The sequence below is a fragment of the Phyllobates terribilis genome, unplaced genomic scaffold (genome assembly GCF_046119375.1).
Source record: "Phyllobates terribilis strain yellow unplaced genomic scaffold, ASM4611937v1 Scaffold_10__3_contigs__length_209671492, whole genome shotgun sequence".
In the NCBI taxonomy this organism is placed as follows: domain Eukaryota; kingdom Metazoa; phylum Chordata; class Amphibia; order Anura; family Dendrobatidae; genus Phyllobates; species Phyllobates terribilis.
The window spans coordinates 177,367,075-177,387,132 of NW_027362770.1; the positions used below are offsets into that span (position 1 = coordinate 177,367,075).

The 20,058-nt window shown below is 36.8% G+C and overlaps 1 protein-coding gene across 1 annotated transcript in view; it reads left to right on the forward strand.

The window, feature by feature from the left end:
• The first annotated feature begins 831 nt into the window (after window positions 1–831).
• LARGE1 (LARGE xylosyl- and glucuronyltransferase 1) overlaps window positions 832–20,058 on the forward strand; it is a 521,095-nt gene continuing 501,868 nt past the window's right edge. The window contains exon 1 of the mRNA XM_073650219.1: window positions 832–3,961. The gene's annotated coding sequence lies outside the window, so the exon portion shown is untranslated. The remainder of the gene's footprint in view (window positions 3,962–20,058) is intronic.

The window sequence follows — 20,058 nt, forward strand, 5'->3', positions numbered from 1 at the left end:
CAGGGATAGGAGGATATACAGGGATAGGAGGATACAGGGATAGGAGGATATACAGGGATAGGGGATAGGAGGATATACAAGGATAGGAGGATATACCAGCATAGGAGGATATTCAGGAATAGCAGGATATACAGGGATAGGAGGATATTCAGGGATAGGAGGAAACAGGGATAGGAGGATATACAGGGATAGGAGGATACAGGGATAGGAGGATATATTGGGATAGGAGGATATACAGGGATAGGAGGATACAGGGATAGGAGGATATACAGGGATAGGAGTATATACAGGGATAGGAGGATACAGGAATAGGAAGATATACAGGAATAGGAGGATACAGGATAGGCGGATATACAGGGTTAGGAGGATATACATGGATAGGAGGATACAGGAATAGGAGGATATACAGGGATAGGAGGATACAGGAATAGGAGGATATACAGGGATAGGAGGATATACAGGGATAGGAGGATACAGGGATAGGAGGATATACAGGGATAGGAGGATATACAGGGATAGGAGGATACAGGGATAGGAGGATATACAGGGTTAGGAGGATATACAGGGATAGGAGGATACAGGAATAGGAGTATATACAGGGATAGGAGGATACAAGGGTAGGAGGATATACAGGGATAGGAGGATACAGGGATAGGAGAATATACTGGGATAGGAGGATACAGGGATAGGAGGATATACAGGGATAGGAGGATACAGGGATAGGAGGATACAGGGATAGGAGGATACAGGGATAGGAGTATACAGGGATAGGAGGATATACAGGGATAGGAGGATATACAGGGATAGGAGGACACAGTGGGAGGTGACACATTGGGGGAGGGTCGGGCAGAGCAGCAGGAGGGGGAGCTGCAGCTGCTATTAGTCGGGGTTGCAGTGAGAGGAGCGGGCAGAGCTGTGTGAGCGCAGCACGGACAGGACAGATCGGATCCCCTGTTGTTGATCTTCCCTGTGACCGGCAGGAGCCATCACTTCCCGGATCCGCTGCTCTGATGCTCCGGCGTCCTGTCTGCAGCTTCTCCCCGGGTCTCTGCTCCCTTCCGCCGCTTGTTTTGCTCTTTCAGTCCCGGATCCTTCTGCTGCGGCTCCCGGACTCTGTGCTCTCCCTGCCCGGCTCTCCGTGGTGCTGAAACCGGCAGCGATCTGCGATAATCCCGGGCCAAGCCTGGAGCGGAGGGTCCACAGCTGCGAGCAGATCTGCGGGGGGAGCCCGGGCTGCAGGCAGGAGAGCTCCGAGGCTGAGTGTGAGCCACAGGCCGGGAGACAGAGCCCGGAGCCCGGCCCCACCGGCGGCAGACAGCCTGCAAGACACATCCATCCAGGAGCAGCCGGCCACCCGCAGACCTGAGGACATCTGCTGGAGACCCTCACTGCATGCACAGAGACCCCTCATCTACAGGACACAGCTACTGGAGACCACAACAGAGCCCCCATCTGCAGGACCCCCATCTACAGGACACAGCCACAACTGGAGACCCCCACAGGACCCCCATCTATAGGACCACCCTCTACAGAGACCTCATCTACAGGACCTCCATCTACAGGACCCTCATCTACATCTAAAGACCACTACAGAGCCCTCATCTACAGGACCGCCTTCTATAGGACTCCCATCTACAGGAACCCCATCTACAGGACCCCCATCTACGGAACCTCCACCTAGAGGGCCCACATCTACAACTAGAGACCCTCCTACCTACAGGACACCCATCTGTATCTAGAGACCCCTCTATCTTCAGGGCCCCATCTACTATTAGAGACCTCCCTATTTTCAGGACCCACATCTACACCTAAAGACCCCCTTATATACAGGACCCCTATCTACAACTAGAGATGACACTATATACAGAACTCCAATCTTCAACTAGAGAATCCCCTATCTACAGGACCCCCATCTAGAATTAGAGATCCCTCTAGCTACAACTAGAGATCACTACAGAGCCCTGATCTACAGGGCCCAATCTACAACTAGGGACTCCTCTGATCTACTGGACCCCCATATACAACTAGAACTTTCTATCTAATGGACTACCATCTACAACTAGAGACCCCACCTTCCACAGGACCCCCATTTACAACCTGAGACCCCCTTATCTACAGAGCCCCTATATGTACAGGACCCTCATCTACAACTAGAGACCATTACAGAGCTCCCATCTACTGGACCATATCTACAGGGCCCCCATCCACAACTAGAGACTTATCTACAGAACAGCCAACACTACCATTTGCGTCTATTGAATCTTTGTTTACTGGACGTCCATCCACAGCTATAGACCTCCTATCAGCAGGACCCTCATCTACACCAAAACATCCTCATTTGCCACAAAAAAACTACATTTTCCATTATAGACTAATTAACCACTATAGACCTCCATCGTTGCCTGTAGACCCTGATTAACCACTATTGACCTCATGTATACCTATAGACAATCATCTACTTCTATAGACCTTGATCCATCAATAACTATAGACACCCATCTAAAACTGTAGATCCTCAACTACAACCCAAGACTATTTTCCAACACTGTAGACCATTACAATGTTAACCACTATTAACTACCAACTACAGGTGTAGACCCTTTTCTACCACCTATAGACCCTCAACTATTGACAACAATATACACCAATCTACCACTTTAGAACTTCATCATCTACTATAGACCCCAACCTAATCCTCTTAGACCCTTGTTAATCACTGTAGACACCATCCATGCCAGTGGTTCATCATCTACCACAGTAGACTCAGCATACCGACGCTAGACCCTTCATCTATTTCTAACCCAACTATAGACCCCTCATCTACAGATTAACTACAGACCCCTCGTAAACAGATAACCCAACTACAGACCCCTCAGAAACAGATAACCCAACTACAGACCCATCAACGACAGATAACCCAACTGTAGACCCGTCATTGACAGATAACCCAATTATAGACCTGTCATTGACAGATAGCCCAACTATAGACCCCTCATCAACAGATAACCCAACTATAGACCTCTCGTCGAAAGATAACCCAATATAGACCCCTCATCGAAATATAACCCAACTATAGACCTCTTATTTACAGATAATCCAACTCATTTACAAGTAATTCACCTACAGACCCCTTATCTACACAATTATCTACCGTTCATACCCTTATATACCCTTCATCTAAAGATCTCTTGCATAGACCACACATCAATAGCATGATCATTTAGACCCCTCAACTATAGATCCCTGAAGAATGGGCAGGTCCTTCCTCTACTGACCACTCATCTAGTCTTTCTTACCTATCTTAACTAGAGACCTTTAATCTCAAGATTAACACTTGACGTCTGCAGATCAATCAACCTTAAACCCTTGATTTACAGATCCCACCACTGTAGATGTCTTCTCTGTAGACCACTTCACTATAAACCTCTCATTTACAGACCTGTCACCTCTCGTCAATAACCTATCCTATAGACTCCATCTGTAACTTGACCCATAGACCTCTCATTTATAGATCATCACAGCTGCAGGACAATTTCCAGCACCCATCATATGAGATCTCTACATCTGGGTGGACACCAAGTTTGATGACCATCAAATTAAAGCCCATAAAAAAAAGAAAGAGTCCACAGCCTCAGCATCCTCCTGCAGTGATAACATTGGCATGTTCCATTGAGTCTCATCCATTAACCCCTTCCATGCACAGGTTTATATTCTCTTTGACGTTTTCTGGGATTTCTCACTGTTGAGGTTGGAGCTTCTGAAGATCACTGGAGACAAGTCCCATCTCTGGTATTTCTTTCTTCTCCATTTGGAGCCTGGAGAACTTCATCCAAAGACAAGAACATCAATTCCTTGAGATTAACTGTGTCAGCATGGAAAAGGCTCTCAACTCAGATTGCTCTACTTAACATTTGGAATGGGGTGGTCTTAGGAGGAACCCCCATCAGCTCTGCTACATAAGGTAGGATGAGTTTTTCTTTTAACATATTAGGTTCTGGCTAGCTTGGGTTTATTCATAAAATGCCATAGAATGAGTGGTCCTCCTACAGAAACAATGTAGCCTCAGCTCTGCTACATCTGTATGATACAAATCATGGAACTCCATCTATACAATGTATCCACACCTGGATTGTCCTAGCTGCTCCATATACCTCTGATGGCCCAAGGACAGCGCCTCCCGGAGGATATTATGTGTATAGAAACTATTGTGATGATTGATTTGTATTATTCAACTACGATATTTCAGCTACCAAGAATGTTCTAGGTGTAGCAGAGCTGGATATGTCTGTTGATATTATTATTTTTTTTTTTCACATTTTTATCACTGTTTCTAAACCTTATTATTCATATATTTTTCTATTATTTTTCACATTATTTATATTATTATTTCAATTTTTTGTTACAATTTTCAGCACTATTTCTCAACATTATTATTTGTAAATTTTTCTCCTATTTTTCACCTTATTTTTATTATTTCAGTTTTTTTTATCATTTTCATCACTATTTCTAAACATTATTGTTTGGATATTTTCTGTTATTTTTCACAATGTTTATATTATTTTTTTCAATGTTTTTTCTAATTTTATCACTATTTCTAAATATTATTATTCATATATTTTTCTATTATTTTTCCCGCTATTTATCTAATTATTTCAACATTTTTTTTTATAACTTTCATCACTATTTCTAAACATTATTCGTATATTTTTATATTATTTTTCCCGCTATTTATCTAATTATTTCAACATTTTTTTTTATAACTTTCATCACTATTTCTGAACATTATTATTCGGATATTTTTATATTATTTTTAACATTATTTTATTCTATCAATATTTTTTCTCATTTTCACCACTTTTTCTCAACATTATTATTCAGATATTTTTATTATTTTTAACATTATTTCTAGTATTATTTCAATATTTTTTCTCATTGTCAGCACTATATCTAAACATTATTATTCAGATATTTTTCTATTATTTTTAATATTTTATTATATCAATATTTTTTCTCATTTTCATCACTTTTTCTCAATATTATTATTCAGATATTTTTCTATTATTATTTTTAACATTATTTCTATTATTATTTCATTATATTTTTCTAATTTTTATCACTATTTTTAAGTAGTATTGTTCGTATGTTTTTACAATTATTTTTCACATTATATTATTTCAATAATTTTTTAAAATTATTTTTTTTTTTTTACTAATTATTAATTTTCATTATTATTATTACTTTTTATTATATTTTACATTATTATTATTAGAAATATTATGACTTTATTTTATTATTATTATCATCATCATCATCATCCAGCAGTAAGTGTTCTGTTTCCCTGCACTGCCCCCGCAGGGCAAACAAAGTATTACACTTTCTATAAAAGTCCGTGGTCTGTCCACGCAGGGAGAGAGGCACCGCTTGTAGCCATTCTCCTCTCTGCACAGCCACAGGCAAACCACAATACCATTATATTAAGTCAGTGACTAATTGTCCTATGAGCTCGTCTTGGAGGAGAAGTAGTAATTATCAGAATCAGCAAGATCCTTATGTAAGACTCAACCTCAGACTGGTCCTTATGGAATCCAGCTCACACAGCTGAGACTTTGTTACAATGTATCAATTTTTTTGCTGACATGTTACTGCACTATATATGCAATGACAAACTCAGCTCTGCTACATCCATAAAGTCCAGCAGTGGTCTGTGCCTAGATAACAAACGTCCTCTGACCGGCCGGAAGCTGCTGACACCATGGACTTATATGTGTTTTCTAGAAATCCTTATTCATGGCGAATACCTGGTGTCAAGGTTAAAAGTTGCATTAGTGGAAAGACCCCTGGGGAAGATTACACGGATACAGATACACGTCCATCACATCCCCCCGTCACACCAACCACAGAGGAAAGAAACCCAACACAGCCGATGGAATAAGGGCTCATATAGCGGGAATATACCGTATATACTCTCCTCTATTACTACTGCTACCACCATGTATGAACCATCATATCACTGTACATTGTATACTTGTACATAGGAGCGGTATTATAGCAGTTATATTCTTGTACATAGGGGGCAGTATTATAGTAGTTATATTCTTGTACATAGGAGCAGTATTATAGTAGTTATATTCTTGTACATAGGGGGCAGTATTATAGTAGTTATATTCTTGTACATAGGAGCAGTATTATAGTAGTTATATTCTTGTACATAGGGGGCAGTGTTATAGTAGTTATATTCTTGTACATAGGAGCAGTATTATAGTAGTTATATTCTTGTACATAGGGGGCAGTATTATAGTAGTTATTTTCTTGTACATAGGAGCAGTATTATAGTAGTTATATTCTTGTACATAGGGGGCAGTGTTATAGTAGTTATATTCTTGTACATAGGAGCAGTATTATAGTAGTTATATTCTTGTACATAGGGGGCAGTGTTATAGTAGTTATATTCTTGTACATAGGGGGCAGTATTATAGTAGTTATTTTCTTGTACATAGGAGCAGTATTATAGTAGTTATATTCTTGTACATAGGGGGCAGTGTTATAGTAGTTATATTCTTGTACATAGGGGGCAGTATTATAGTAGTTATATTCTTGTACATAGAGGCAGTATTATAGTAGTTATATTCTTGTACATAGGGGCAGTATTATAGTAGTTATATTCTTGTACATAGGAGCAGTATTATAGTAGTTATATTCTTGTACATAGGAGCAGTATTATAGTAGTTATATTCTTGTACATAGGGGCAGTATTATAGTAGTTATATTCTTGTACATAGGGACAGTATTATAGTAGTTATATTCTTGTACATAGGAGCAGTATTATAGTAGTTATATTCTTATACATAGGGGCAGTATTATAGTAGTTATATTCTTGTATATAGGAGCAGTATTATAGTAGTTATATTCTTGTACATAGGGGCATTATTGTAGGAATTATATTCTTGCACATAGGAGCAGTATTATAGTAGTTATATTCTTGTACATAGGGGCAGTATTATAGGAGTTATATTCTTGTACATAGGGGCAGTAGTATAGTAGTTATATTCTTGTACATAGGGGGCAGTATTATAGTAGTTATATTCTTGTATTTAGGGGGCAGTATTATAGTAGTTATATTCTTGTATTTAGGGGGCAGTATTATAGTAGTTATATTCTTGTAGATAGGAGCAGTGTTATAGTAGTTATATTCTTGTACATAGGAGCAGTATTATAGTAGTTATATTCTTGTACATAGGGGCAGTATTATAGTAGTTATATTCTTGTACATAGGGAGCAGTATTATAGTAGTTATATTCTTGTACATAGGGGGCAGTATTATAGTAGCTATATTCTTGTACATAGGAGCAGTATTATAGTAGCTATATTCTTGTACATAGGAGCAGTATTATAGTAGTTATATTCTTGCACATAGGGGCAGTATTATAGTAGTTATATTCTTGTACATAGGGGGCAGTATTATAGCAGTTATATTCTTGTATTTAGGGGGCAGTATTATAGTAGTTATATTCTTGTATTTAGGGGGCAGTATTATAGTAGTTATATTCTTGTACATAGGAGCAGTATTATAGTAGTTATATTCTTGTACATAGGAGCAGTATTATAGTAGTTATATTCTTGTACATAGGGGCAGTATTATAGTAGTTATATTCTTGTACATAGGGAGCAGTATTATAGTAGTTATATTCTTGTACATAGGGGCAGTATTATAGTAGTTATATTCTTGTACATAGGGGGCAGTATTATAGCAGTTATATTCTTGCACATAGGGGGCAGTATTATAGTAGATATATTCTTGTACATAGGGGCAGTATTATAGTAGTTATATTATTGTACATAGGGGCAGTATTACAGTAGTTATATTCTTGTACATAGGGGGCAGTATTATAGCAGTTATATTCTTGTACATAGGGGGCAGTATTATAGTAGTTATATTCTTGTATATAAGAGCAGTATTATAGTAGTTATATTCTTGTACATAGGCGCAGTATTATAGTAGTTATATTCTTGTACATAGGAGCAGTATTATAGTAGTTATATTCTTGTACATAGGGGCAGTATTGTAGTAGTTATATTCTTGTACATAGGGGGCAGTATTATAGTAGTTATATTCTTGTACATAGGGGGCAGTATTATAGTAGTTATATTCTTGTACATAGGGGGCAGTATTATAGTAGTTATATTCTTGTACATAGAGGCAGTATTATAGTAGTTATATTCTTGTACATAGGGGCAGTATTATAATAGTTATATTCTTGTACATAGGGACAGTATTATAGTAGTTATATTCTTGTACATAGGAGCAGTATTATAGTAGTTATATTCTTGTACATAGGGAGCAGTATTATAGTAGTTATATTCTTGTACATAGGAGCAGTATTATAGTAGTTATATTCTTGTACATAGGAGCAGTATTATAGTAGTTATATTCTTGTACATAGGGGCAGTATTATAGTATTTATATTCTTGTACATAGGAGCAGTATTATAGTAGTTATATTCTTGTACATAGGGGGCAGTATTATAGCAGTTATATTCTTGTACATAGGGGGCAGTATTATAGTAGATATATTCTTGTACATAGGGGCAGTATTATAGTAGTTATATTATTGTACATAGGGGCAGTATTACAGTAGTTATATTCTTGTACATAGGGGGCAGTATTATAGCAGTTATATTCTTGTACATAGGGGGCAGTATTATAGTAGTTATATTCTTGTAGATAGGAGCAGTATTATAGTAGTTATATTCTTGTATATAGGGGCAGTATTATAGTAGTTATATTCTTGTAGATAGGAGCGGTATTATAGTAGTTATATTCTTGTACATAGGGGGCAGTATTATAGTAGTTATATTCTTGTATATAAGAGCAGTATTATAGTAGTTATATTCTTGTACATAGGGGCAGTATTATAGTAGTTATATTCTTGTACATAGGAGCAGTATTATAGTAGTTATATTCTTGTACATAGGGACAGTATTATAGTAGTTATATTCTTGTACATAGGAGCAGTATTATAGTAGTTATATTCTTTTACATAGGGACAGTATTATAGTAGTTATATTCTTGTACATAGAGGGCAGTATTATAGCAGTTATATTCTTGTACATAGGGGGCAGTATTATAGTAGATATATTCTTGTACATAGGGGCAGTATTATAGTAGTTATATTATTGTACATAGGGGCAGTATTACAGTAGTTATATTCTTGTACATAGGGGGCAGTATTATAGCAGTTATATTCTTGTACATAGGGGGCAGTATTATAGTAGTTATATTCTTGTAGATAGGAGCAGTATTATAGTAGTTATATTCTTGTATATAGGGGCAGTATTATAGTAGTTATATTCTTGTAGATAGGAGCGGTATTATAGTAGTTATATTCTTGTACATAGGGGGCAGTATTATAGTAGTTATATTCTTGTATATAAGAGCAGTATTATAGTAGTTATATTCTTGTACATAGGGGCAGTATTATAGTAGTTATATTCTTGTACATAGGAGCAGTATTATAGTAGTTATATTCTTGTACATAGGAGCAGTATTATAGTAGTTATATTCTTGTACATAGGAGCAGTATTATAGTAGTTATATTCTTTTACATAGGGACAGTATTATAGTAGTTATATTCTTGTACATAGAGGGCAGTATTATAGTAGTTATATTGTTATACATAGGGGCAGTATTATAGTAGTTATATTCTTGTACATAGGAGCAGTATTATAGTAGTTATATTCTTGTGCATAGGAGCAGTATTATAGTAGTTATATTCTTGTACATAGGGACAGTATTATAGTAGTTATATTCTTGTACATAGAGGGCAGTATTATAGTAGTTATATTCTTGTACATAGGGGCAGTATTATAGTAGTTATATTCTTGTACATAGGGGCAGTATTATAGTAGTTATATTCTTGTACATAGAGGGCAGTATTATAGTAGTTATATTCTTGTACATAGAGGGCAGTATTATAGTAGTTATATTCTTGTACATAGGGGCAGTATTATAGTAGTTATATTCTTATACTTACATGACGTTGATATTAATAATTGTTCTGCTGTTACCTGTATGATGGAGCAGAGTTGGTGTAGCTTGAGATGAGCGCGTGTCTGATGTGAGGGGCTTGGTGATTACTTACAGACCTGCAGTGCAATTACCTTATGCGTCTTTCACACTAGGATGCCATAATCGATGGCTGCAATGACATCTCTGAATTTGTGTGGTCTGAGATAGTGGTGCAGATTTCGGGGGGTTTCGTTCGTTCAGATGCTGCAGATCTAGGCTGATTTCACATAAACACTGTGACTGTTCCCTGCTGGACGGAGTCTTCCCACTCAGACGGGTGACGGCTTCTGCAGCACAAAGACAGTATTTTCACTCTCTGAGTGACTTTGTCCTGAGCTTCTACCCTCACGAGCAATAGAAATAAGGTGGGAGGGGGGGATGGGACCCTCAGACTGGTCTAATCTGTCGTCTATTGTCTTACAAGATTGTGGGAATGTAACCTCTTATCTATTTATCTATCTTGTATACAGCACTGTGCAAAAGTTCTAGGCTGGTGTGGGAAAAAGTGCTTTAAAAAATAGGAACTCGGCAGGAGGTTGTGCCAAACATTTTGGAGAACTGACCCCAGATCTTCTGTGTATGAGGCTTGTGCGGATCCTTCTGTCTCTTCATGTGATCCCAGACAGACCGGATGATGTGGATCAGGGCTCTTTGGGGCCCGATCATCACTTCCAGGATTTCTCGTTCTTTTTTCATGTCACAGATAGTTATACTGCATCAGCAAGGTGACTCCCAAGCTAGGATTTCACAGCAGACTGGGGTTGAAGATGCTCTTTTTTAAGAAACACCAAGAAACGGGCCACGTTGAGGACCGTAGACGCAGTGGTCGGCCAAGGAAACTTAGTGCAGCTGATGATAGACATATGATGTTACTTCCTTTCGAAATCGGAAGATGTTCAGCAGTGCCATCAACCCAGAACTAGTAACCAGTGGGACCAGCTACAGCAGTCTACTGAGATAGAAATATTTGCACAACCGACATCCTCAGAAGATCTGGGGTTAGTTCTCCAAGATATTTGGAATAATCTTGTGTCCTAGTAGAAGTGATGAAGGTGAAGGGCAGTCACCAAATATTGCTTTGATTAGATTTCTCTTTTGTTAAGTGATAAAAAGGAACTATTAACACTTCTGTTTCTGGAAAATTTCTTAATTTCCGGCAGTTTTTCCTCTCCTGCCTAAAACTTTAGCACAGTACTGTACATATTATCCCCATAACAGTGTCAGCCACACATTATCCCCATAACAGTGCCAGCTACACATAGTCCCCATAACAGTGTCAGCTAACATAGACTCCATAACAGTGCCAGCTACACATAGTCCCCATAACAGTACCAGGTACACATAGTCCCCATAACAGTTTCAGCTACACATAGTCTCCATAACAGTGCCAGCTACACATAGTCCCCATAACAGTACCAGGTACACATAGACCCCATAACAGTGCCAGCCGCACATTATCCCCATAACAGTGAGAGCTACCCATAGTCCCCTTAAAAGTGTCAGCCACACATTATCCCCATAACAGTGCCAGCTACACATAGTCCCCATAACAGTGCCAGCTACACATTATTACCATAACAGTGCCAGCCACACATAGTCTCCATAACAGTACCAGCCACACATTATCCCCTTAACAGTGCCAGCCACACATTATCCCCATAACAGTGCCAGCTACACATAGTCTCCATAACAGTGCCAGCTACACATAGACCCCATAACAGTGCCAGCTACACATAGTCCCCATAACAGTGCCAGCCACACATAGTCCCCATAACAGTGCCAGCTACACATAGTCCCCATAACAGTGCCAGCTACACATAGTCTCCATAACAGTGCCAGCTACAAATAGTCCCCATAACAGTGCCAGCTACACATAGTCCCCATAACAGTACCAGCCACACATTATCCCCTTAACAGTGCCAGCCACACATTATCCCCATAACAGTGCCAGCTACACATAGTCTCCATAACAGTGCCAGCTACACATAGTCCCCATAACAGTGCCAGCCACACATTATCCCCATAACAGTGCCAGCCACACATAGATAGACAATTAATAGATAATAAAAGAATGTATGGAAAGTGTAGGGGTTTGGTACTCACTAAGCTGTGTTTGAGGTAGGCTCAGGAAGCGGTTTCATAAAAATGTTCAGACCCGTTTATTCAGACTTCTTAAACCGCTCAGGATAAGCAACCAAAAACACAGCCTTTTCCGGCACAGAGTGAAAACATAAAATAAACAGTCCATACAGTAGTTCGGGGTCGCCTGCTCAGGTTAGTGTCCTTCAGCAAAACACACAGGAGGTCTCCACACCTCCAGCCACAGAGACTGAATGAGACACTTGGTCTCCATTTTATTTACAAAACCACGCCCCGAGGTGGGGCTATATGAGCAGCCATTCCCACCCATCTCTTATGACTGCTTGTAAAACCGGCCCTGATACCCCCAATTAACCCTCTCAGCACTATACGTGCTGGAGCATGCTTTCCAGGGTTTACATCACCAAAGCTGCCAACCTCGATGATACATATCTCCCCTCAAGGACCTGTCCGGCGGCCATCTTACTAAAGATAGATACATAGAATGATAGATAAATCAATGGATAGATAGATGATAGATAAAGGATAGAACAGAGTCCACATCATCCAGAATCTTCCCTCTCCGTCACACTTCCAACAGTCCTGCTGAGATCAGTAGTTCCACCAGTGAGAACTGCCAACATTACCACCACCAGTTTCCCTTATAGAACAGCCAGACGTGGAGCTGCTGTGCTGGAGAATTCGCTTAGATTTTGAGCTTTGTATTATACTGACAAGTCACAACAGCTTCTATTCAGCCTTGGGTTTCGCCTGTCGGCTCCTTCATGGGTTCAGCTCTTATTAGCTTGCCCCAGAAGACAACCAAGAGGCGAAACCCAGTGTCTGGTAATAGCTGGCGTGCCTTGTCAGTATAATTCTTCGACTGTTCTAAGGGAAACTGGTGATGGTAATGTTGGCAGTTCTCACTTGTGGGACTATAGGTCTCAGCAGGACTGATAGTGAGGATTCTGGGTGATGTGCACTCTGCCCTATAGATTGCTGATTCGTAATATATGTTATCAGTTTTTAGATTTGGGACATATTTTGGGGATTTTTCGGATGATGGCGCAGCTCAGTGTCTGTGTAGGGCGCTGATCACACAGGAGCGCTCTCCGCAGGCTCCTCCGCACCGTGCACGCTCACGGCTCCACCGTTGCTCTCAGGAGCCATTACCTCGGATGCGTCCCAGCTCTGCAGATTTATTACGGTTCCCACCAAAGTCGCCTGCTGAAAACTTCATTCTGTACGACGTATAATGGTGTAATTGAAAGATAGAAGCGAGAGAACGTCTCCATCTGCAGGAGGCTCCCGCTGCGTAATGTCACCTCCACCTGCAAGGAGACGACGTGCGGCTGAAGACACCGGCGCCGACTCCTGGTCCAACCGCAGCCGAGACCCAACCCGCAACATGGGACCCTCTGCCCGTATCATGTATCCCCGGCCAGCACAAGACCCCCGATACATTCCCAGGAAGATAATGACATCTGCCCGATGGATGTAGAGGGGTCACTGCTAGTGCAAGATGCCGGGAGAGATAGATAATAGATAGATAATAGATAGATAATAGATAGATGATAGATAATAGATAGATAATAGATAATAGATATAGATAGATAATAGATAGATAATAGATAGATAGATGATAGATAGATGATAGATAATAGATAGATAATAGATAGATGATAGATAATAGATAGATAATAGATAGATAATAGATAGATGATAGATAATAGATAGATAATAGATAATAGATAGATAGATGATAGATAGATGATAGATAATAGATAGATAGATAATCGATAGATAATAGATAGATAATAGATAGATGATAGATAATAGATAGATAGATGACAGATAATTGATAGATAATAGATAGATGATAGATAATAGATAGATGATAGATAATAGATAGATAGATGATAGATAGATGATAGATAATAGATAGATAGATAATCGATAGATAATAGATAGATAATAGATAGATGATAGATAATAGATAGATGATAGATAATAGATAGATAGATGATAGATAGATGATAGATAATAGATAGATAGATAATCGATAGATAATAGATAGATGATAGATAATAGATAGATGACAGATAATAGATAGATGATAGATAATAGATAGATGATAGATAATAGATAGATAGATGATAGATAATAGATAGATAGATAATCGATAGATAATAGATAGATGATAGATAATAGATAGATGATAGATAATAGATAGATGATAGATAATAGATAATAGATAGATAGATGATAGATAGATGATAGATAATAGATAGATAGATGACAGATAATAGATAGATAATAGATAGATGATAGATAATAGATGACAGATAATAGATAGATAATAGATAGATGATAGATAATAGATAGATGATAGATAATAGATAGATAATAGATAGATAGATAATAGATAGATAATAGATAGATAATAGATAATAGATAGATGATAGATAGATAATAGATAGATAGATAATAGATAGATGATAGATAGATAGATAATAGATAGATAATAGATAGATAGATAATAGACAGATGATAGATAATAGATAGATACTAGATAGATGATAGATAATAGATAGATAGATGATAGATAATAGATAGATGATAGATAATAGATAGATAATAGATAGATAGATAATAGACAGATGATAGATAATAGACAGATGATAGATAATAGATAGATAATAGATAGATAGATGATAGATAGATGATAGATAATAGATGATAGATAATAGACAGATGATAGATAGATAATAGATAGATAGATGATAGATAATATATAGATAATAGATAGATAATAGATAGATGATACATAATAGATAGATAATAGATGATAGATAATAGATAGATAATAGATGATAGATAATAGATAGATAATAGATGATAGATAATAGATAGATAATAGATGATAGATAATAGATGGATAATAGATGATAGATAGATGATAGATAGATAGATAATAGATAGATAGATGATAGATAGTAGATGGTAGATAGTAGATAGATAATAGATGATAGATAGATAGATAATAGATAGATAATAGATAGATGATAGATAGTAAATGATAGATAGTAGATAGATGATAGATAATAGATATATGATAGATAGATAGATAATAGATGATAGATAGATGATAGATAGTAGATGATAGATAGTAGATAGATAATAGATGATAGATAGATAATAGATAATAGATAGATAATAGATGATAGATAGATGATAGATAATAGGTAGATGATAGATAATAGGTAGATAATAGATAGATGATAGATAATAGATAGATAATAGATAGATGATAGATAGATGATAGATAATAGATAGATAATAGATGATAGATAGATGATAGATAGATGATAGATAGATAGATAATAGATAATAGATAGATAATAGATAATAGATAGATGATAGATAGATGATAGATAGATAATAGATAGATGATAGATAATAGATAGATGATAGATAATAGATAGATAGATAATAGATGATAGATAATAGATAGATGATAGATAATAGATAGATAATAGATAGATGATACATAGATAATAGATAGATAATAGATAGATGATAGATAATAGATAGATAATATATATAATAGATAGATAATAGATAGATAGATAATAGATGATAGAGAGATGATAGATAATAGATAATAGATAGATGATAGATAATAGATAGATAATAGATAGATGATAGATAGATAATAGAGAGATGATAGATAATAGATAATAGATAGATAATAGATAGATGATAGATAATAGATAGATGATAGATAGATAATAGAGAGATGATAGATACTAGATAGATAATAGATAGATGATAGATAATAGATAGATGATAGATAATAGATATATAATAGATAGATGATAGATAATAGATAGATGATAGATAATAGATAGATAATAGATAGATAATAGATAGATGATAGATAGATAGATAATAGACAGATAATTGATAGATAGATAATAGATATATAATAGATAATAGATGATAGATAATAGATAGTTGATAGATAATAGATAGATAATAGATTATAGATTATAGATAATAGATAGATAATAGAGAGATGATAGATAATAGATAGATGATAGATAATAGATAGATAGATAATAGATAGATAATAGATATATAATAGATAATAGATAGATAATAGATAGATGATAGATAATAGATAGATAATAGATAGATAGATAATAGATAGATAATAGAGAGATGATAGATAATAGATAGATAATAGATAGATGATAGATAATAGATGGATAATAGATGATAGATAGATAATAGATAGATAGATAGATAATAGATGATAGATAGATAATAGATAGATAATAGATAGATGATAGATAATAGATGGATAATAGATAGATAATAGATGGATAATAGATAGATGATAGATAATAGATGATAGATAGATAATAGATAGATAATAGATAGATAATAGATAGATGATAGATAATAGATAGATAGATAATAGATAGATAATAGATGGATAATAGATAGATGATAGATAATAGATAGATAGATAATAGATGATAGATAGATAATAGATAGATGATAGATAATAGATAGATAGATAGATAATAGATAGATAATAGATGGATAATAGATAGATGATAGATAATAGATAGATAGATAATAGATGATAGATAGATAATAGATAGATAATAGATAGATGATAGATAATATATAGATGATAGATAATAGATAGATAGATAGATAATAGATAGATGATAGATAATAGATAGATGATAGATAATAGATAGATAATAGATAGATAATAGAGAGATGATAGATAATAGATAGATAATAGATAGATGATAGATAATAGATAGATAGATGATAGATATATAATAGATATGTAATTCATAGATAATAGATAGATAGATGATAGATAATAGATAGATAGATAGATGATAGATAGATAGATAATAGATAGATAATAGATAGATGATAGATAATAGATGATAGATAGATAATAGATAATAGATAGATGATAGATAATAGATAGATGATAGATAATAGATAGATGATAGATAGATAATAGATAGATGATAGATAATAGATGATAGATAATAGATAGATGATAGATAATAGATAGATAATAGATAGATAATAGATAGATGATAGATAGATAATAGATAGATAATAGATAGATGATAGATAATAGATAGATAATAGATAATAGATAGATAATAAATAGATAAATAGATGATAGATAATAGATATATGATAGATAATAGATAGATAATAGATAGATGATTGATGATAGATAGATAATAGATAGATAATAGATAGATGATAGATAATAGATGATAGATAGATAATAGATAATAGATAGATGATAGATAATAGATAATAGATAGATGATAGATAATAGATAGATAATAGATAGATGATAGATAGATAATAGATAGATGATAGATAGATGATAGATAATAGATGATAGATAATAGATAGATGATAGATAATAGATAGATAATAGATAGATGATAGATAATAGATAGATGATAGATAATAGATAGATAGATATATGATAGATAGTTACTATATGTGCCCCCGGTGAGCCGGAGTCTCTTCTTCCTATTCGCCCTCAGTAAGTGTCTGGGACCCTCTGATGTCGTTGCGTTGGTCGTTGGCGCTGCCCCCCGCCACCTTCGTTGTCTTGTCCTTACATTGAACCCATTACTGCTCATAAAGAAAGAAGAAAAAAAGAATCTGTGAATAAGTTAAACATTTTCGCGCAGGGTTTATCTAGATAACTTCTACTGAAAAGCGAACAAAACTTTTTAAATTAACATTTCTGTCCTTTGCCCGTCGCCCGGCGGGAAAGGTCGCTCTATTATGATTTCTCATTTTATCTCGGGTGTTTGATGGTTCCTCTCTTGTCGTTTGCATAAGAACATAAGAACGTCGCTGGCGCTGACGAGACACAAAGGATCTGATGAGATCATTTATAGATATTCGGTAGATAGGGTTGTGTGGTTAGAGCTGAATTGCTTTCGCTCAGTGCACTGGGCGGGGCTTCTCTGATCTACCAGCAGGGGGAGGTTTCTGCTGCAGGAGTTGCTTCTCAGCTAGGAAAACTAACATAAGCCCCCCCCCCCCCCTGTATCCCCCCCCTCCCGTATCCTTAATAGTGAACACAAAGAAGGTCAAAAGAAAGGTCAAAGAAGGTCAAAGAAAAGCGATACCTCCTGGCCTCCTGGGCTTTCATTTTTTTTAATAGTGATATCATACTGAAGAAGACTGTGGCAGATAATATGTGGGAGTTAGATATGCAGACTGGCACCTTGGAATAGCAGATTGAAGTGTGCGAACAGCAGCGTGTAGCGTTAGAGCAGAGTGTAGTCAGACACCTTGGCACAGCAGATCTAAGTGTGCAACAGCACCTTGGAATAGCAGAGTGGAGTGTGCAGACTGCAAAGTGTAGTCAGGCACCTTGGAATAACAGAGTGGAGTGTGCAGACAGCACCTTGTACCGTCAGAGCGGAGTGTAGTCAGGGACCTTGGAATAACAGAGTGGAGTGTGCGGACAGCACCTTGTACCGTCAGAGCGGAGTGTAGTCAGGGACCTTGGCACAGCAGAGCTAAGTGTGCAACAGCACTTTGGAATAGCAGAGTGGAGTGTGCGGACTGCAAAGTCCCTCATACATGGCTCATGTTTAAGTGATAAATTTACTGTAGCACAGATTCATCTCCGCTAAAAGTCTAGACCCTTAGATCAGGAATAGGACAGACATTTATAGGACATTTCATATCTTTCCCAAATTCTTATGAAAAATTATTCCCCACAAACTGCATTGAACTACTGTACCCAATTTATTATATATTTTAGGAGTCGGAGTCGGTCCATTTTATACCAACTCCAACTCCACCAAAATGGTCACTGACTCCACAGCCCTGTGGACAGCACCATGTAGTGTCAGAGCGGACTATAGTCAGACACCTAGCACAGTAGAGCTAAGTGTGCAACAGCACCCTGGAATAGTAACAAGGGGGTGCTGAAAAGCAAGAAAAAACGATCAAATGGTCATTCATAGTGAAAAAGATGAAAAAACTTTATTAGAAATACTGCACAGGGTGTATGGGGAATTATGTGACAAAACATGCTATATAGGAAGCTCACATATAACCCCCTATCTGCTTTTAAAGAATTATACAACATTCTTGGTAAAGCCACCAGTCACCAGAATTTTGATAAGCCTCCTGGGCACCCAATCATATCGGGCAGGGGGAACTACTTGGAGCCCATCAATAGATGGATAGACTCTAAACTATACCCACTTGTCGAAAATCTTCCCTCTTTTTTGAAAGATACGGGTGAATTGCTGAGAAGGGTTGATGGTCTCTGTTTGGAACCTGATGCAGTTTTGGTGACAGCGGACATAGAGTCGCTGTATACCAGCATCAGGCTTTCTGATGGCCTCAATGCCACCAAACTATTCTTGGAAGGGTCCTCCTTATCCAGTGATATGAAGGCATTAGTCATGGAATTATTGGAATTTACGTTGACCCATAATTTTTTCGTTTTTAAGGGGTCCTTCTTCCTGCAGCTCAAGGGGACGGCTATGGGGGCGGCCTTTGCTCCCTCATATGCCAACCTTTTCCTGGGGCTGTGGGAGAGGGGCCTCTTCCTGCCGGATCGGGGGTCGTCGATGGACTTCGTCCTCTCTTGGACTCGTTACATCGACGACATTTTGCTGATCTGGCAGGGACTCCGTGATGTTTTGGACAAATTTATGCAGGGTTTAAATACAAATACAATGAACATACGTATCACATTTGTATGTGATCCGAATAAAATTGAGTTCCTGGACGTGAGTTTAATAAGGGACAATGATAATGCCATCCAAACGAATATTTATAGGAAACCCTCATCAACCAATACACTCCTCCATGCCT